Here is a 21,648-nt window from a genome sequence, read left to right as displayed (position 1 = left end):
ATGAGTCCCCAGAATAGGCCAGTGAGATGCTTTGTTGAATTCCCAAATTTGTCATTGAAAGAGCTGTGCTGCGTCCAAGCCACCACAAAACTTAAAAACAAAATCAAAAAAAGGACAGGCAATGTAGTAAAGCCTCACCTGCAGCACATGAACTCATAGATCCTACATGTTGGGAACTAAATGATAACTAAGTAATTGATTTTTCATTGTGAAGGGAATGTACCTTCCTACAGATCTCTAGTGGGACCTCTGCTGTAATATATTCATAACTGACTTAGAAAAATGAAGGAGAGCATATTCTGGAGACAATTTAGTATCTAGTAGAATATTACCTAGGATAGTGAAAACATAAACTGATCAAGACTTGGTGAAGAATCTCTGAGCAACTTGTTAATAAAATGGCTGAAGAGACAAGATGCTGACAAAAGCAAACATTGCACAGGTGGGGGGAAGGGAAGAGAAAACAATACCCCAAACCAGAAACACAGTATGCAACCCTAAATAATTTATTATCACTTAGCAAAGTGGGAGAGTGATTATGGACAGTAAACATTAACTCAATGCTTAGGCGAGGAATGGAAAAACATTATTTATACACAGCACCCCTGATTCATGAATACTTCTCAGTGTTGGATTTCAAATGTGGTATTACAGAATAATAGAGGGAAAAATAATAATGACAACAACAGTTTTGAATGGTTTTTGAAAAATTAATTAGATAAGATTCCTTTGATTAGGACAGGAAAGCTTGCGAGAGAATTTGTGAGAAACCTATAAAAACATGCTTTAACATGGAAAAGATGAATTGGGAATAAAGTCACCTTTTCCCATACTACATCAGTTAGGGATCAATCTGGGAAATTACAAACCAGAGGGTATATGGAAATATATTTCTCTTTATATGCTTCCTACTTAATTAAAACATATTTAGATGTTAAAATTGTGTGTGGGTTCAGAAGGAAATTCAAACAAGAAATGTCCATCAGAAATTCTTAAACACAGTGATGCAGCTATAAACAGCAGTCCCTGAACTCCAGAACGCTGGAAATAGTAAGACTGCCGTGAGGAAAACTTCATATCATTGCTCCAGCCTTATGCCTGTTTTCACAAACATCTGCAGGATGTAGGGCTTGCACAGCCTCTGCTGTGCTGGGATGGACTGACGGAATGGCACAGAACAGGAACACATGAACGTTTGTTCTACTCTAGTCACAGCTCAGCAGATCACAGAATATTTTGGTTTTCAACCCCACCAACCACACTGACAAATTTTCTTACTGTAGCAAAACTCTTTGCCAGTGAAACTGGGATTTTCCAGTACAAGTTCTAGCAATCCCTGTGAGGCAATGAGGGTGAGTTAAGCCATCAGAAATATATATTTACACGTGGAAATTGTCAGCAATACGGCTCTTCTTTTCCCCAGAGACAGCTCCACTGCAACAGCCTTGGAAAACACATGCACGCACACACACACAGAGGGAGAAACAATCAATAGATACACTTAGAAAGCCTGTTATACCATGTTGTGCTTCACGGATTTTGATAATATCAATCATAATTGAGTTAGATATAATCCATCTGACTTTCAGTGTGCTGGGGTCAGCCGGGGACGCAATGCCTCACTTCACATCAATTACCACATATAGTAAGGTGGTGGTAAGCAATTCCATTTGATAGTTTGCAGCTATAAATAATTATATGGCAATAGCAGTAAAGTTGGCTCTTGGGCACAATACAGAATCATGAATTTTCATTTACTTATATCTCAGAAGCTGTTAGGCCTACTGGTTTGAAATGTGAACCCCTGGTTAGGTATATCAGTCTTTCTATTAATACAGTATACGCAGCTGGTAGATGCTTTTGAATGAACATTTTATGCTTTCTCTTACTTCCTGAGAATATTTTCATTACAAATATGACCACATGATACATAAGGATTGATTAGAAATTGCTATGACAAAGCAAACTTGGCTTCATTCTCCTTTATTATCATGTTTCATCTTTCATTCAGGTTAGGGCCTATCCCATCCAAGTCTCTGCAGGTTTGCAGTAAGAAGGTGTTTTTTATATGCTGTATAATAAATTTTCAGCAATTTGAAAACGTACAGAGTAAAGCAGGTTTATTAATCAGAAGAGTAGTGCAGAAAGGTTGCAGAAAAATCAGATATCTTATTCATTTCATTACTTTGCCTGGACACCTGTTCCTTTTAAAATTCTGCTCTTTATGACATATTCTGCATTTTAAGAAGACTAGTCAACAGAGGCAGAGTGGACGTAGAGTCAGAGTAGGAATAAGGTAGGAGTATGAAATGGAGTTTAGCCGATTTAAGAATTTAGCTGATTTAAGTGTAAAGAAAAGAAAAGAACCAGGCTGAGGGACACCTAAGGAAAGCTGGACAAGTACAGTAAGAACAGGATGATGAAGCAGAGAACTGGAGGAATTACAAAAGCCCAGTCTTCCTAAACATGGAGGTATCTCTATGGCCCATAAAAATGCAACAGAATTCACTTGAAGTTTTAAAAGCAATATGGAATTGGAGGTTGGGGAGTGTGAAGATTCAGGAGAGTCTGATGATAAATAGTTTGTTTGACTTTGAAAAAACACCCACTGACACAAATTTAATAGTCAAACTTTTTCCTAAAAGTGAGGAATATCAGGGGATAGGGGGTGAGGGAGTCTCCATGCCCACTCCTACATGTGGCATGGGTAAGAAAAGAAATACCCTAATAAAGTCACATTTTGGATGTTTTTCTATTTGAACTGTACTGACATTTTAAGGAATACCTACTATTCATAAGAAAGCTTTTACAGACTAAGAATTTGGTTCAAAATGAGCAAAGAATCCCAGTACTTGTCCACTGGGATATTCTTGACACTTCAAAAATTAAGCTTTACACTATCTTAGGGAGAGTGTCTTGTTGAATAATGCTCAGAGTCTCTGCAGAACTAACATGCTGTGATTCAGTGATTCTTGGCTTATCAGAAGATGGACAAGGCTGTGAAAGTGAAACATACTGGTCTGTGGTCATTTGTTCATGTACCACATACATCTGACAAGACGAAACCCATCACAACCAGAAGCTTTTGCCATACACTGTATTTCACCATCGATCACAGAACAGGTATAGGAACATTTCATGCTCTCTCCTAGAGATTTCTGTGGAGAACAGGGGCTAATTTCACTGGTAAGCTTATTTTCAGAAGTGAATATGCCACAAACAGGTGCTGCAGAGCATCCCCACAGAACACTACCAGCAGTTTACGGAGATGCTGGGGCTGGAGGTGCTGTACAGGACACAATGACAGGAATCAAATGCTGTGAAATGGGGCAGCAATGGCTGTGCAACACCAGGAAGGATTTAACAGTGAAGAACAGAGAGAAGATGCACCATCAGCAAGATATTACCATGGGATCCACATTCTAGGAAAGCCTTTCTCTTTCTTTTACCCTGCCTGGAAGACTGATTGTGAAAACCATCAGCATTTTGAACAGGAAGGAAAATAAAAGAAAATGTCCAGTATCCTGAGAAAGAATTAATTTAGGAAAAATTCTTCTAACCAGGAGGAAGATTAAATGCATAAGTGATGTTATAGATATTTGAACAAGAGTTAATGATACAAAGAAAAGGCAGATTACATGTGCCAAAGGAACGCATGGTTGCCACTAATACTAGATGAATCACTGAAAAAACATTTCAATAAAAAAGGGAAGGCTTGCTGGATGATCAGGTGACAACTATATCCTTAATTATGATTTGATAGGATAGATCTAATTTTAGTAATGCAACCTGTGTAAAAATTATGGATCGACGGATTTGAGAGGCCCAGGTTGCAGCCCACAGAGCAGCATCTTGCTGATCAGAGAAATGGTATTTAGCAGCGTGAATTGAACTGCAATCAACAAGGAGCCTGATTTGTGTTCTAAATTGGTGTTTAGCAGCATGATCTGAACTGCAATCAAGGGAGAACTCATAGCATTTTCTAGGGGGAGCAAATGGATTGTTTCCAATCTCATTACAGAAAATATTTGTAGCAGCTGAAATTAGATTGGAAAATATCCCAAATTATTTAACTTGAGGTTTGTAGAAATAGAACTTTTTCAATATGTTTTAGAGAAAAAACCTGCATAAATGTATAGCTTTTAGTAAAAGATTCACTCTAAGTATGTCTTTTATTATTTTTCACATTATAAAAGGAAAAATGTCTGAAGAGCCATTGCAACTTAAAAAGTATGTATTTTGTGTCTGGTTTTTTAACCTTTCTTTCACTAATTTCTCTGCTCTATAACATGCTGCTACACCTGCATGAGTTGTTGTTCGTGTTGTTTTCAGCAAAATATAATGCTTCCCAGAAAAATCAACACATATGGATAAGAAAGGTATATTGCTTTGTGTCATAGCCCCATTTTCTGATGTCACTGCACAGAGAGCTAAAGATCAGACCATCAGGTAATAATCCCTAGGCAGAAATATTATTCAAGAATTTGGTGGCCCTTCCACAAACCTGAGGCACTGTTTTCCCTGTAATCATATGATCAATTTGATAATTAAACTCCCAAAGCTAATATTGCACAATATTCCCACAACTGACTATTTTAACAACCACCTCCCATGCTGGTTTTATACATTTTGTGTTTGTCTAATGTTTTTCTTCTTCTTCATCTTCTTCTTCTTCTAACTCAACCAGAGCCAACGGTCAATTTGAAGATCTGGCTACCCGGCCTGTTGCCATACCTTTGCATATTCATGAGTAAAATCTTTCCATATCCACATGGCAAACCTTTCAAACTGTCATAAGGAAGAAATAATCACCTTTTCTTTAAAATCAAACAAAGCCCACCAGAGCTGTGTTCTTTGTATAATAGTTAACATTGTCACTAGTAATCAATTTATTTTACTGGTAAAGACAGTATTCTCATGACAAGTCAAAGACCTTTGGAAACAGTACATCTGTGCCTGCTATTTAAGCACACACAGACACAAAGAAACAGAATATATTAGAAACAAAAAATATGTCAGCTTGTATAATGGTCCCATTGTTTGCTCTACCAGAGAGGGATTGTGCCATAACATATGACGCTGAATGTGCTTTTCTTGTTCTCCAGCCTTCATAATAAAGTATTTGATGCAAATACTCTAATCACATGGAGAAGATGCGGATGTTAGTTGTCCTTCCTTTCACTGCTATTCCTGCTGCCTCAAGAAATATATTTTTATGAATATTAAAAAACCCAAACAGTAAATTGATGGAATCCTGCTTTAGTGTGTTACTTTTAATAGCAGGTGCTTGATTCACACTTGGCTCAACAGGAGCCCCTCTGCCAGACACTGAAGTGACATTACTGCAATGTTCAGAAAATGGCACCTCTGTTGTGGCTTCTCCATTAGGCTGCTGAATTATTTTGTATAGGATAAAACAGAAGAAGCAAGAAAAGGCACAGGGACCAGCACACACCCTATGCAAATGCATTAAATTGCTCTGTATAGCACTGTAACTGTATGCAGCACTTCCTATGGGTAGTGCCCACGATTGACAAGAAAAAAGTAGTTTTCCAGAGGTGTAGGAAGAGGTAGAATAGGTGAGTTCATGCATTTGTAACACTTCCTCCCGAGCAGGGGAAGTCTAAGGTATAGCTTCCAATACCCAAAGTGGCCCTAAGTAGGAAGGAGATTTAATTATGCTCCTTTAATCACTGACCTTTAATTATGCTGCATGGACAGTAGAATTATCCAATGCCAACAGAGTTCATCCAGTTCAATATTTCTCTTCCTGCTCATTCATTTATGGAAACTTGATAAAGAATAGGAAACATCTGCCCTCAAGAGAAGGAAAGGGGCAGGAATAATTGAGGACTATGGCCTGTAAAATAAGGACTGGAGGCAGAAAGGAGTCCCAGCAGCCTCCATCCTAGTCACACCTACTGCTGCACATCTCATGGAGTTTTGCAGCAGCTTTCTGGATTACAGGAGAGATTCCAGATTTCTGCTTTGTTTTTGTTCTTCCCAAGTCATTTGGTAGAATTATAATAACTCTTCTCTGATTGTCTGGAGCTGGAATGAAAGGACAGGGCAGGCAAATATTCTTCTGCTTTCCCTCCCTAGGCACTTACTCATTAATTGGGCTGTTACACACGTCCACTTGAGAGTATTGCATGCACTTAAGAAGCACATGGGACTTTAGAAAATCCATTGCTTCCATGTTATATTATCAAATTTCATAGTTTTTTCCTATTGGAAGCCAAGGAAACTTCATGTGTGTGTGAGTCAGCCACTGTAGAACGCCACAGTGCACCAAAATCAACTTCAAGCCAGCACTGGTTAAATTGAATGGACTAAATACAGAATGCAACCAGTAAGAAACAACCAGAAATAAAACCAAGGACACAATTAAGGAGGTCTGTTAAAAGTAGCTGATATTATGCATCCAGGTCCATGTGGCCATTAATGCCTGGCATGAGCAGAAGGGGCCTACAGTGGTTTGTGTAACGGATGAGGCTCCTCGGGACCCATTAACAGCCTCAGCAGCCCTTCCCCCAGACACTGGACAATGTAACAGAATTCCTACATCTCAAAAGCCCACTCTATAAACAAAGATGAAATCTGAATATTCAAACCTTTGGCCCTCCTGCTGAGCACAGCTGAGCATGCTGCAGCTCAACTTCAAAGGCAAGAGAGCCATGAGAAAGGAAACGAAGCCTTACAGCACGGGGGACTGCCTGGCTGAGCTGTACATCTCTGGGTGTGCTGTTAAACAGCACTGGGATGTACACAGCAGATCTTCAGCTTTGCAAAAACAGACTCAACATTTGGCTATTCTCACACAGGCTCAAATGCACCTAGTTATTACTTTCCTGTTAATTTGCATTTCAAAAGGCTAAGCCAGCTCTGAATATATCACTGCTATATTATAATTTACTGTGGATTAAATAATAATTTAATCTATGCGGTGGGAGCAGAGGTTACTTTGTGCTGGGACCAGGTACTTCAGGCCATGGAGCTTTGGAATCTGGAGCATGTGTCTGGGACTGTGCAGAGGACAGGTACCAAACCCCACACACCTGGGCTGTGTGGTGAGGCCAGGGCTGCAAACTGAGGCTGACCAAGGATAGGAATTCTGATTGCTGGGGCACAATGAGAGTCAGCCTTACATTGTCCTCACAACTTAGCACTGTTCTGACTTCACTACTCCCTGTCCCATTCTTCAGTGAAACAGAAACATCATTTCTCCAAAATATCACCCAAACCTGAAAGTTTGAAATTCAGACTGCAAGAAAGCAATATCCTTTCTGAGTGAGTAGAACAAGAGGACACCTTTGTCATACTGTGGCTTCTGCTGATGCCAAGGGACTATATCCAGTGTTTCCATCTAGCATTCCATGCAAGTACCTTTACTGAGGCCTTAACACATTCAAGCTCATCTCTAATGCACAGGCATGAAGGAATCTAAGGTGCTTCCTTGTAAAAGTGTCCAAAGGTGTGCTTGATAGAGCACTGTTCCTTTCTGGATGAGTGACCAGATAGTTCCCACTTAAGCAGGACACAGTAAAGAAAACTATTCGTCCCCTCTTTATGACTTAAGACTTTTAAATTGTTTAATTGGAATTGTTGAGGTTTTTGCTAGGACAGTGCACAGCTTGCAGTGTTTGAAATGAACCATGTAACTATAATGCAGCCAGAGGGTAGCACTGCTGACACCCCTGGCACAGCTATTAAAAGTTGCAGCATCTGGGCGTAAGATCGATTTATCTTTTTTCATCTTTTAGAAACACAGTAATCTGTTTTTTAGAAACTGTAATCTGTTTGGGTCTGGCAGTGGATTGACTTGTTGCTTCTTTCATCCTTAATGGGAACATGCACACACATTTACCTTTGGGTCACTCATAATTTCTGTCCACTCTCTGAGCTCTTCAGACTGGTCCCTGTTATGCCCTGTTAGCCAGCACTTTTAATCATCTCTACTGCAAGGCCCATTCTAAAAGATAAAATTACAAGAGCAATCTATGCCCAAGTATCTCAATATGCCCTTGTCAGGCTATAATAGCATCATTGCCTCTCACTGAGTGTAGTGGCTGAAGTTTAGATGGTAGCAATGGAAATGTGGGCTGGTAACACATTGATAGGTTCCATTTTTCACTGTCAGTGAAAGCATTTTTATTAAGCAGATACATTAAAAGTGAAAGGTTTTCAAGAACGTGCCGTGAGGTGAGTTACAGTTGGGAAAGCCATCTTTACACAGAAAGCAGGTGTAGAAGTCTATTCTCATGGGTGTCTTTAAAGAATATAGATCTGTGATTAACCTTACTGGCCATTTTATGTCATATAAATGTCATCAAAATCTCAGCATGTATCTGGCAGTAAAAATACCTGGTTGTTATTAAACGAAAAGTGAGGTGATGATGACAGTTTTCCACAGTTCAGCACATTGCTTATTTTTCGGATCACTGCTTTGGATCTGGGAAGAGCGGGAGCAGGGCAGAAATGTTCATTTCAGGCCCAGATTCTGAAAACTTTTAAACCTTAGTCTTACTTTAATGAAGAACTTGCATGTATGAATTACACATGTGCACAGCTATGTGTGAACTCTGGCACTAAATATTTACTCAGTAAACTGCCTAGCTGGTTAATAGCTTTGACTCAGTATAGCAAAATTGCAGCGTAAACTGCACTGAAAATTCCTGTAATCAAGAAAGATTCCTTAGCACAGGTTATTTTAATAAACAGGCCAAAACTTCAAGATCTGACACAAAGAGACTTACAGAACAAGAAGTGAGTGCATACTTGCAACTAAAAATCCTGGATTATGCCAAGGAAGAGATACACCTGGGGTTTTCTTCAGTTGCTGCCCACCTTGTTGGTTTATCCTACAAAGACTTAACAAATGGAGTGACTGTCAAGAAGTGCTGCTTCTTTTCCAGCTCCAACACTCACCAGCTCTAATGGAACTTTGAAAGCAGCGAAATCAAAGAAAAACTTCACCTGTACCTGCTGTCCTCAGGATCCCGAATCTCTCATTGTGCCCACAACATTCACCAACACAGTAAGAAGGGAAAACAGTGTCTAGAAAGAAATTAGTGAGATTGCTACTACGTAATTTACAGGGAAGCCAAAGCAGGTTTAGCTTTTGAGCTGATTAGTTACTAATGTCATGGTTTGGAGATGATTAATACAGTGATATTATGCTCAGACAGCCACTATTTGTGCAATGACAGATTAAATATTTATTTTAATTACAATTTATAAACCAAATTTTTTCTGAAGGTGCTGTTAGTATATTTGTAAAACATGTTTGATGTTAGCTCAGCTAATTAAAAATTGTAGCTAATTAGATTAACAATTTATCACAGTTTTTACTAATTCAAGACACTTTTGGTAATCCCAGCACACATTGAACTGAGATGGAGAAAAGATGTCCTGATCAAGCCCTCAAATGAGCCCCAGCACATCAGGGATGGGACCTGTATTAATGGGAAAACTTCCTGCTAAGGACCAGCCTGGTGGACATAAGTGTTGAGGCTACCACTGCAACATATCACTATCCAAATTTTTTAGCCTATCATGGCATAAAGAAACACTTTTTCAGGGTGAGGGTGTGAAGTTCAACTCTGGTCACTTATTTCTCACAGCAGTGTGAGGTTATATTGGTTTTATTTTCCCCAACCTGTTTGACATAAAGTAGTGTTCATCTTTTAATATGACATCCCAATAGTTAGGTGTTCCACGAGGGAAAAGAGATAGGGAAAAATCACTTTCCTGATGTGCACAAATTACTTCATTCTAAGTTTTCATGAGATGAAGACGTAAAATATATTAATTGCAGGTAAGCACATCTAGACATCTCACATGATATTATTTCTTCATATATCTATTTTTATAAAAACTCAACAGAAAAACTGGATAAGGAACAAATTTAATTATGTTTTCCTATTGTTCCCTTCTGCCTCTGGAGATGGAAAAAAGTAGAAATCAAAATTCCTCAAAAGGTTTAAAATTTATTCTTACATTTCATGAGAGGCCGGTCAAAGATGTTATTTTTTATAGATTTACTTAAAACTTTCTGTTAGTCATGGGAGATTACAGGATAAATCCAGACACATCTACACCCTGAAGGCGGAATGAGAACTCATGAGTACTAATGCAAATAAGGAATATGTCCAACTGACTTCTGCAGAGCTTTATTTTCAAAGTACATAAAAATATGTTACGAAGTAGTTAAAAACACTATGAAATGTCCTTTCTTTTGTTATTAAAAGGCACCTCTGTAGCCTCATTTAGCTGTTTTTAGAGAGAAAATATTGCTGGTTATTACTTGACTTGTGACTTGGAGTCACTTCTAAATGCAACTGTCATTTTAGCTTAGCTGCAACAAATATTCATTATTAGGTGCAAGTTAGCTATAGATTTAATGACCAGTTCCTTCCATGTCATAGATTGTGAGATTTGATGAGTAGAAAATGTGTTCAAACTGAAGGATGATTCGGCATTATAAAAGAAAAAAGGAATCTAACAATAAAAGTAAGCCCATTATATTTTCCTTGCTCTAATAAATGAAACTATTCTTATACAAAAAGATGAATTAATAACTCCTGTGTATCAGCATCAGAGAATATGACAAAAAAAATAACCCTTTTCCATTTGGATTGTGCTGATAACATTTATTTTTCTCTTTCCATCTGGAAACCCTGTGGGTATCATGAGAATTGTAGCGAAGCTGATTGGGGTCATGTGTGAGGGCACTGGGATCAGAGCCAATGTCACGTCCAGCCTCCTGCAGCTTCAACAGCTCCCAGAGAGGGTGTAAGTACAAATCTGTGGCATATTGGGAAATGAGGGTGGTAACAACTGAGGTCAGTGGCCAGAGTGTTTCAAATAGTCTTGGGAGCAGTGATTGGTTCTTAACCTGCAGCAGAAATATTGAATGGGGCTTCAATAAGGAATGGCATTGAGTCCTGCAGCAATGATGTTCTGATCCTTGGTGCTTTATGAAATTTGGGTATGATCATAGAAATACATGAGACTTACAAATTGCATGTAGAGAGCCCTCTGTGTTCATCTGGCACATGATTTAGAACAGCAGATCTCATGCTTCTTGTTTATTTACTTGTCTAATAGCATTACTGAGAAGAAAATTAGAAGACAATGAAATCAGTATTTGAATGATAGCAAGACTGAGTTTTCAAGAGCCTCAAAGGAGGGCAAAAGTGAAAAAAATCTATAGCACTAGGAGTCACTATGCATTTTCATACAGTGCCCTTGCAATGTCTTCCTGAGACTGAAAATTATGGTGAAAATGTTCTGTGTTATACTCCATATAATAAAATATGAGTTGATTTTTCTCATATGAAATTTAATTTTGTACAGGAACTGTGGAACATCATCTCAAGAGCCTGACTGTTTCACCACACAAGTGCTGTGAGCACAGTTAGTGCACTGACTGCCCTGAGCTTTGGGCTACCAAGCCACGTGGGGACGTGCTAAAGACAGGACATGTCTGAAAGCCCCTCTCTGTCACAAACTCAACATTATGGACTGAGTGGAATATAACTTCTGCAATGATGGCTGCAACAGTACATTGTGCTCCTCACTCTGTTTTACACTGCAGTTCAGTAATGGGAGCATTTGAAGTGGTAAAATCTGATTTTCCCACCTTGACCTGAGGGTGTTCAGTGTCCTTTGGAGGAAGGCTGGCTACCAGACAGCAGGAGCTATGTGGGCAGAGGTGCCACTCTGCAGGGTGCCCTCTGGATTCTAGTTTTGGCTCTGCTCTTCTTTTCTAATTTTTCCTTTTCCCACTGAGAGTCAGTGGATAATGTCCCTAGGTAGCAGGACCACACCATGCAAATCCCAAGCTCCCAGCCTCCCAACAGGGTGGGGATTGAATTACCAACATTCACTCACTTGAATCTTTGAATTGTGTGACAAGACACAAGAAACTGGAGCCCTGTATTTATTTCTGCCCCCTGAGCGCAGCTATCAACATGTTCTCCTCAGGGAACTTGATCCTCTGGATTCCTGGTCCATGACTCCTACCAAGTACAGGTATGATACATTAAAGCACACAGATCAGCCAAGGTGGTAGGTGCTGTAGGCACATGAAACTGCCCAGTGTCCCATTAGCAGCAATTAAGGACACTTTTAAATACACCCAATTTCTCAATAGTATTGGCTACAGAAAAACACAAATCCTTTAACTGAGGTGGAAGTGAATGGGTGAGTCATCCTGCAGAGAGGAGGCATTTTTCTAATGAAAATAGTGAGAGCTTCAACTGACTTTGTGACTTTTCATGCAGACAAAAGTGAATTCTCTGGGTGACTGGTATCATCTCCAAAGAGGGCATATACCAAATTAATCTTGTCACCATGAAAAGAATAACAATTCAATTATTCATCTTTTGAAAGGGACAAATGATCAGATGTGTGTGGTATGGGGTGCATTTAGGTTATCTGCTTTGTATCAAACCCGATGCTGAAATTAGTCAGGGCTTTTAATATGCTCTTTCAAACAATTTGTTATGTGATAGTCACTTTACATTTTCATACATCCGTCTCTAAACATGTGTGGATGGGTATATATATGTCTATATATATATATACATATATGTATATGTGGGAGAAGGGAACAGAAATTAAAATCTGTGCTGTAGTTCACCACCTATACTTTTCACCTCTCTCGAAATAAAAGTTGCTGAAGGAGCAGATTACTTGGATCTTTCCCCACATCAGCAGCAACACTCACTGTTACACCTCAGTGCTTCAGGAATAGATGAACATGTCTCCTAGTGAGGAGTCCAGTGCTCTGTTATTCAAAGCCAGAGTGTTGTTAATCACATGCTCTCAGCTTGTAAACAACAGTAAAATCAGCCTTCAGGAAAGATTCTCTCCTGTTAGAACTCTTAAACTCTGTCTGGAGTTTAAATTGTAACTAGACTGCCAAACCATATATACGTCATAAATTGAAAAATTCCTTGCAATGTTTTAAGAGTTCTTTGTAATAAATCAGATTCTAATTCAAGTATTTATTTACTCACTGTTTTTGTGTGTGAAGTTAAGACAGCTGGCAAATATGCAATGTAGAGTTTATTGTCTAATTCCTAGGATGAAAAAGCAGATTCTAACAGGAGTATAGACTTGAAAGTGAGCATGGATACCTATACACAAATACTTAGCTACTGGAGCAGTATTTTTTCACTGTGTTCATTTAGTACACCCCATATGATAAATATGGCAAAATTTTAGAAATGACAAGGGCCAAAACATTTTTCACATGCATGAGCCAACCATCTAACTTCAGCATTCTAGGGAACGGGGTCATCACAAATGTGATGAGCTTCAGACACTTACAAACCCTATAAACTAGAGCAAAAATTCTTCTGTCAAATTTCACTAATTTTAGAACCAAGAAAGAATATTTGAACAAAAAAAATTTTTGGCCAATTTGTTAAAAGTTGCTCCAGGTCCTTTGGCTTAAATGGATAAAATATTAGTGATATATTATATCATATTGATTATATTATAACTTGTCAGATATATTTCATGTGACAGCAAGCTTTTGACTTCAACTGTTCTGTTTGCCCTCTTTACAAAATTTGTCCCATAATTATGAGAGATCCCTCTGCAGATTACAGGAGATGTCTGATTTCTTTTTACTGGGAAGCACAGTAGCTTCAGTGATGAAAAAGTTTTCATTTTTATCGCTTGTGGTATAACCATGAAAGAGAAACACAGGCCTCTGAGGGGTGTAGGACCAAGTCAGCTTGCACTGAATGTAAGTCCCATAAAAATGTTTCCGTTTCCTGCTGTTAGAAGCTACTGGAACCAACGTGGTGAATCCAGCAAGGCACTGCTGCCCACAGCACCAAGAGGTACGTGGGACAATGTGGAGCTGTGACGGATCTGCTGCTGGAGGGAAGTTCTGCTCCCCTCCCAGGAGCTCAGATACAGCAAAGCTATGCACTGGGCTTCCTGCACTGGCCATGCACATTCAGGACAGCCAAAATTTTAGGTGCCAGGTACAGTGGAGTCAGTAACCATATTGTCTTAAGTTACTAATTTCTTACAAAATCTGCTTACACTCAGGAGCTGCAGATATCCTGTGCTAATACTGTTCTTTTCTACCTTTAAGCTGCCCTTTTCTAGTCCAAGCTTTTCCCCCCTGCTCCTGCTCCTTCGCCCCCAATTAATATGTTGCATCTTATTTCATGCTGTGACACCATTAGTGGACCCTGATCTCCTCTCTAAAGTAGACTGTTAGTGTTTGGTTGGGGCCACTTATGAGGTCATATGCTCACACAGCACTTATCTGAAGTAAATGCCTAGTAGCTAATCAGGAAAAGGTAACATGCCATCACCCTGCCCACAGCTTCCCAATACCCAGATTCCACTCACTCACAGTGAGAGAAACCCCAAGCAGCCCAAGCTTTGTTTTTCCCTTTTACATGACAGAAGCCGTAGCCCTCAAGTGACTAGGATGGAATGGGAAGGGAATAAACAATTAGACAGGGCTGCTGGAACAAATCCTCCTGTTTCATTTTTCTTCTTCACTTGTCTCAGCGGGAGTAGTTTTACCTCCTATTGACACCCATTGTGCTCTTGGCTGCTCGCTACGATGCAGCTGTTTTCTTAATGCCTATCAACCCTCTGCCTCTTTACGACACAAAGGTGACTTGTTAATACAAATGTTGTTGAAACCTCAATAACAATGAGCCCCAGTTGTGATCAATGATACTGTACCTTGGCAAGGAAATGTATCAATGCTTATGGATTCATTTAAAAGTCATCTGCACCAGGCTGCTGATTTTTTATTTTAAAAATCTACACGTAAGAAATACGACTGCTCTATTAGACTGACATTTCTAACTCTACTGGGTGCAGTAATACAGTATTACAGTCTACTATTTCCTGTGATACCCACTTAGTCTCATACCTACCATTTTCTACCTGCTCCAGAGACTACATTTAAGCAGAACCTCAGTCCTGCAATGAAATCCTCAAATCCCAATTATGCTTAGTCCATCCCAGTTATGCTTAGGTACCTGGATGCATCTGTTCTTCTCCAAACGTACTTCCAAGAAAGAACAAACAGCCACATGATCTCAACACCCTTTTTCTTTCATTATCAAAACCTCAGCTCAAACCAAATGTTATCACCACCTAAACACCTGCTGAATTGTCTCTGGATTTACTAAGCACTATGATAAAATCTCAGAATAGGCCAACACCTCAAAATAACATTGTGTTCAAAAGTAAATATGCCATTTTTAGGATGACAGAAAGACTGGTTCTTCTCTCTTTTATGGCATCCTTACATGGATGTTGGTGTAGTCACATCAGTAGATGTATATAGTGCAAAGTGATACTGGATTAAGTGCAGATCAGGAATAATGAAATTGAATAAAGATACCCATATAGATAACTGACATTATGCATAATCCATAGAAAGTGTTGTTTTCAGATGGGAAACAAGCTTGAATGAACTTCATTCCTCAAATATTCTCAGTTCTTGATCAGGGTATTCTAAGTCACTTCCTACTTAATCCACTCAGCCAGAGACATGATCATTGGACTATGCAGGGATCAGTTCACCCTAGAGAATAAAAGCTTTTGGTGTTCAAAACATGGAAGCTGAATCATTCAGAAAGGGAGCTACACTGCTACTGTAATTCTAAGCAGAAGAACTATGTAACACAGCTGCTTTATGCTTTGAAAACTGTTTCTAGTGTTCCAGTGTCATATATTCCTCCAGTCCAGATCATTACACTCTTGCATGAAACTAATGAACGTCACAAAATGAAATTAATCTAGCAAACACACTGTTTCTCATCATGGAATTATTAGGTTCCATTACACTGTTTCAAAAATCCACACAGGGATTAGCTAGAATTTTGACAAGTGTCAACTGCAAAAGCAGGAATAGCTGCTAATGACTGATTTAGAAGTCTTCAGATTTTGTACCTCTGTGTTGTGAACAATAGAGTCTTTTTTGGACCTTTGGTTTGTGCTAGGACTCTGAGTCACTGAATATTTTATGGTATTCAATGAAATACAGTATGAGTCATTCATGAGCTTTCAAGTATTTTTGGAATTGTGTTATTTTGCTTAAAATTGCAGAAAAATTGACTAAGAAAAAGTGATAAAAAATGCACCACTGTAGAATTAATAAGCTCATGTGGTGGAATCAGAGCATATACACATCAGCATAAAAATTAATTTAAGCAAAAATTAGGTCTACAAAGGAAATGAGGGATTCAACAATGAATTGTTAGAGAGTTATTGTATTCTGAACAGGACCCATTTTACTGGAGCTAGTTATGGTTGCCAAAAAGTTCTTGCCTCAGATGTTGTCCGTGCTTACAATACTTATTTCCATACTCTGCTGCAGTTTACAATTTCTACAGCATTCTGCAGCATACAGGCAAGACTTTTATGAGCACTAACTGATTAAGAGCTTCATCGTAGGCACATCAGACACCATTCAAAGGGCATGACCAAAGCCAATTTCAGTTGGTGAGGTCAGTGAAGAAATAAATCCCACTGAAAAGAGGCAGTCCTACTACAGTTTAATACACAGAGATCTATTCCTAGTGTGAAAGAGTGATTAGTCCTAGGTTTAAATAGGGATTTTTTACCTTTTCTTCTGTGGTGTTATTTTTTGAGGGGGTGGGTTTTTTGTTCCTTTGTTTGTTTTAAATATTGTCTAAACTCTCTAAATACCATAAGCAATGACTTCAGCACAAGGACCTGAATCATCAACATTGTTGGAAGACAGGAAAAATAAACCAAACTTAACACGAGGCACATGAAGAACAGTGGTGGAGCTCTGACTTCACAACCTTGTGCTTATGGTGACCATCCAACACTCATTTTCACACAGGTTCAAACTAAATGACATTTAGTCATGGTTCTCTTATGTAGAGATCAGTTTTGGCTTTCTAGCAAGCCTGAATTAAAGCCATTTGGAGAAATAATGGGAAGGATTGTGTCAAAATCTGGAAGTTTTTCCTCCCTTGAGAGCCAAAGTTCTTGTGTCACAAGGCTTTGCCTGAAAGGGAAAGTTTTCTTAGATGCATGACTGTGTTGACACTCTTATTCTTGCTTGAGAGTGGCTTTTCATGGTTTTTTTGAAACTCCTTACTAAGCAGTATAAACTAAGTCAAATAAGAATGGGCTCATGGGGCTTCTTTGGATGGAACTAACAAATTTACACTTTAGTGAATTCTGAACAAGCCTTCCCTGAACAGACAAGAAGTTATCCACTGAGAAGTTCACCATTTCTCAGACTAAAGCTTGGTCTATTGGACATCAAATGGATGGGCATCCCATCTTGCTCCCTGCGAAGTGAGCAAGAGATAAATACAAAGCTTGTTCCAAGTGGCCTTCATTGTTATCTCTCTCAGTGATGAGGGGGAAAAGGAATCTGCATCTTCCAGTATGATACTACGAAAAAGACAGTCACATCCAGCCTGTCCCATGATTTTAACAGCTTTCTCTACTGCATAACTCCAAATCTGCTGCTGAAGAGTGCCATGCAAGTGATGGACTTCTCTTCCCATACAGTTACTAGTCTGATGCACACAGACTAAAGCAGTGGAGAGTCCAGAACTCATGAGACTGGTCATTCAGCTCTTAGTGCATGACTTTCCTAAAATAGGTGTTAGTAGCACTAGCAAGGCACCTTTCAGAAAGCATTTGGTCAGAATGCTATGGTTTGTCAAAGGAGTATTTTGCATTAAATGTTTAGGATAGACTCTCTCTTGACAGGAGAGGAAGCAGGATGTGGGTAACTTCTCAGCTGTCAACAGAAGGTGTTCAATGCACTGAACAATTCAAAGTAGAATGACTGCAAATCATCATCAGTCTAATATTGTGGTATAGCACAGTGCAAATGGTGTGTTTGTAGGTAAATTTAACATGGTAATCATAATACAAACTGATTTTTTTTTTTTTAAATTAAAAAATTTGTAGGAACACTTAATTGTCTTGGTAAAGAAAAATTAGCTTTGGGAAAAGAGTTTCTGCACATAGCTTCACTATTATTGCATTTAACTGATGAAAAAACTGAGGGAAAGAGTTTTTCTGTCACTAGAAAATCTACAAGAGTAAGATTGTTGCTTGGACTTCAAACTCCTTCCTGTCATGCATGAATGACAGGTGCCACTTGCAGTAGTTTTCTATTCTCCTTTCTGAGAAATTTGAAATGTGTTCCTCCAAAGCAAGAGCTGGCTGCCCACTCACATTCCCAGCTACAATATGTAGAACTTCTGCAAACTTCCTCACCACAGTTCTCATTTGGAGGTAAATTCTCTCCCAAGTTCTAGAAAAAAATGGCTGCCTAAAAATGAAGAGGCTAATGATAAAGGGGAGGGGGGAGATACTGTTTCTCTTACCCTATCAAACGACAGTATGAGTTAAATAGTTTTTCATCAAAAGGCAAAAACATAAAATAAAAAAGAAAGGTATGTGTGTCACTTAGAGAAAACAATATTTTTTTAACATTTTGGAAGAAAGGTTGCTTATATTTTTGCTGATATTTTTTTCTCTGAGCAGTGCTAAGACAACATTTTCTATATTCTAACAGCATTTGTCTCAGTCAGTCTAGTATATCATGTAATTGTATCATTCGAGCTTGTTTCAGGTAGGGGTTACTTTTCCATTAATTATATTCCAAGCACACGTATACATATCAGAGCTGTTGGGATGTCTATTTCTATTAGTTTAACAAGCCCTGGTATTAATGAGATTGCTCTATAATTGAACCTTTTCATGGGTCCCTTGGTGATGAAATTATGCTAATCTGAATCTGCAACCACAAGGCATCCATCATACTTGATCAAATAGTAAACATCAACAGTGATATGCTAGGAGTGTAAATGTGCCGTTAATTATTACATAAATGAACAAGCCCCATTATTTCATCTTTATATTCCTGCAACTTAATAAAATGGGTGAAGACAGGGTGTATCAGACTTCCACTATGTGGCAGCATGGTCCACTTAACAAGAGCATGAGCTTGTAAATATTGTTGTATCTTGAGGCCTGATATACTCTGTGTATATAAAAAAAGGGAAAGAACGTGGATATATTTCATCTCTCTGAGTCACTTTTGTGGGAAACAATGATACTGATCAGTTACATATCTTTAAAAGAGAAAAAGCACCTGATTTCCTCAGTGCTATAACTGCTGCTTCTAAAGTCTGAGTGGATAGTGGATCACTAAGTGTTTCAAGTGGGAGACATATCTCAGACTGTCTGCAGTGGGATGATTTATATCAGCTTCAGAAAATGTTTGTAAACTTAGGCAGATAAGATCTTATGTACCTACACTTGCAAAAATAAATGGATTTGCAGAATGCCTGTGTTACTGCAGCATCACTCCTCAGTGATTGTCACACCACACTGAAGGAAAGAAGTAAATATTTCAGGCTGCTTTTTATCAATAATATGAGAAGGAACAAAATTCCCACAGTGCAGGCACGAACATTAATATGCTTATTTGCCAATGTTTTTATTAGGTGCTTATAACTATCTGAGTGAGGACTAAATTTCAATGCAAGTTGCTTTGATTTTTGCTTCAGCATATACAGAGATACACAGAAATTTTAAAAAGACTTTTCTTTTGTTTGGTAGCATTTTAGTTTGACAAATTATAACCCAAATATTTATCCAGTGATCAGAGTATTCTTTCACTGCTGAAGGAAAAATATCTTATCAGAGATCTTACGAATATGGTGAGCAAGATATGTGTTTCACTGATGTGAAATACATCAGTGCCAGGTGTCAGGAACCAATTTCTAAAAAAACAATACTGGTTCTCTTTTTAAATGTACTTCACTAATTTGTATATAACAGAGTATGCTGTGCTGAAGATATTAACTCTGCTTTTTGACCCAGTTTGACTCATGCTTTACCTCTGCCATTTTAATATTTAACTGAACTATTTTAAATGTATTTGTAGAAAAGGACATTCTGTAAGCCATTAAGTTATACATTCAATGTATATAAAAATATAGGGATATATATTACGCCTTTTCACTATCAGTTCCATAGAAGAAGTATATCATTCAATAAAGGAGCATTTGAAAATGTATGCAATAATTTCCAGACATAGTTCAAAACAAGTTCTCTGGACTGATACAAGTCCTGGGGCAATTCAACATGCAGGACCACAAGCTGTTCACTCCAAGCTAATTCTACTGCTTCTAAAATCAACATAAAGGTTCTTATGACTGTTCCAGTATTTATGTTACCTCTATAAGCAAGTGAACAACAAAACCTTAGGCTAATTTAACAAACAATCACAAAAAAAAATTCTTGTTAGTATTGCTTAGTAGATTTCTAGAAACATTCTCTTTGGGCTTCTACTGTTAATATTTATTTAAAAATGTTCCCATTTTAAAACTGTCCTAACACTTTTATACAGATAATGACATAGAAACAAGCAGAGAGAGGACTGGTCCTTTGAGCTCCCCGGCTTATCATGTATTTATTCACATGCTATTAAAAGCATGTGCATTCCTGAGATAGTTTTCCCCAACTTTACTTTATTAAAATTGAATTATTTAGAGATATATACTAGCCATGATCGGAGTTCCATAATAGAGAAACAGCATATCAAAAAGTAAAAAACCACATTCAGTCTTGCAGTTTCTTCCCTTTCCAACATTTGTCAGTGGAAGTACACTAGACTGCTTGTGCTTCCAAAAATCGCCATGTTCTGGTGCTGCTTACTTAAGAAGCATAATATTTAACAAATAAAGCTATACCAGAATGTTCTGAAGATCAGCAAGCAGCACTCTTTCTGCACTCAGCAACCTATAGCAGGGATTTACCCAGACATTTTTTCTATTCAGAATTGCTGCTGAATGTAGGCACAGAAATCCCACCTTAACTTATGCTGGTTGCAAAAGGACTGAAAACTGTCTCTCTCATGGGTCTCACTAACACCTGACCAGTCAGATGTTGGACCCCATTCTGACCTTATTTACACCATCACCACTGCTCAGTTTGGCAGCCTGACTTACTCCAGTTTCAAACAAGACTAGTGTCAGACACTTAAAGAGATTGTTTCCACCCTTCCTTTTTCTTGTTTTTGACAGCCTTGCCTAACACTGTGGCTTCCCTCAGACATGCTTTTGTGACTGTCTCCTGGTGTATCAGCAGCCTCTCCCACTGACTGTAGCCACACCAGCTACATCAGGTTCACTGTCCTGTTCACCTGTGATTCCTAAATACTGGAGATAAAAATGTCAAGGGACCTTGAAAATTAGAGAGAGGAAGGTATTCACACCAAGAAAAGTCCTCAACAGTAAACAAACAATAAAGCCACCTCAGGTTTGAGTGAGTGGATGGATTTAACCAAAAAAAGGCTTTAAATTCCCTCTGTTGCTGCTGGCTGAGGAATGCTGGCATCTGCAGAGGCAGGCACTGTTCCTACACTCATCCAGGTGCCTCCTGGAGTCTACAAAGGCTCATGCTGAAATTACTGGGCCTTCACCAAGACTGTGCCTTCCCTCTAGTAAGGTCATGGCACAACTACCCTAAGGAAAATGGTACTGAGGCACTTGGAAACCTGTCCTGGAGGACAGTCTGTGACTCTGCACAGAACAACTCTTTACCTTCAGATCCTTTCTCATCTCTTTATGAGTACAAATGCAG

At 38.6% G+C, this 21,648-nt stretch overlaps 1 long non-coding RNA gene across 1 annotated transcript in view; it reads right to left on the bottom strand.

Moving 5' to 3' along the window:
* Positions 1-507: 507 nt before the first annotated feature.
* Positions 508-21,648, bottom strand: part of LOC114055561 — a 47,334-nt gene continuing 26,193 nt past the window's right edge. The window contains exon 3 of the long non-coding RNA XR_003570763.1: positions 508-1,336. This is a non-coding gene — a long non-coding RNA (uncharacterized LOC114055561). The remainder of the gene's footprint in view (positions 1,337-21,648) is intronic.

This window comes from Empidonax traillii, unplaced genomic scaffold, assembly GCF_003031625.1.
Source record: "Empidonax traillii isolate 1590-97213 ecotype Southwest subspecies unplaced genomic scaffold, ASM303162v1 scaffold59:size1551110, whole genome shotgun sequence".
Taxonomy (NCBI): Eukaryota; Metazoa; Chordata; class Aves; order Passeriformes; family Tyrannidae; genus Empidonax; species Empidonax traillii.
The sequence above is the reverse complement of the archived record's forward strand: the minus strand, read 5'-3'. Positions and strand labels throughout refer to the sequence as shown.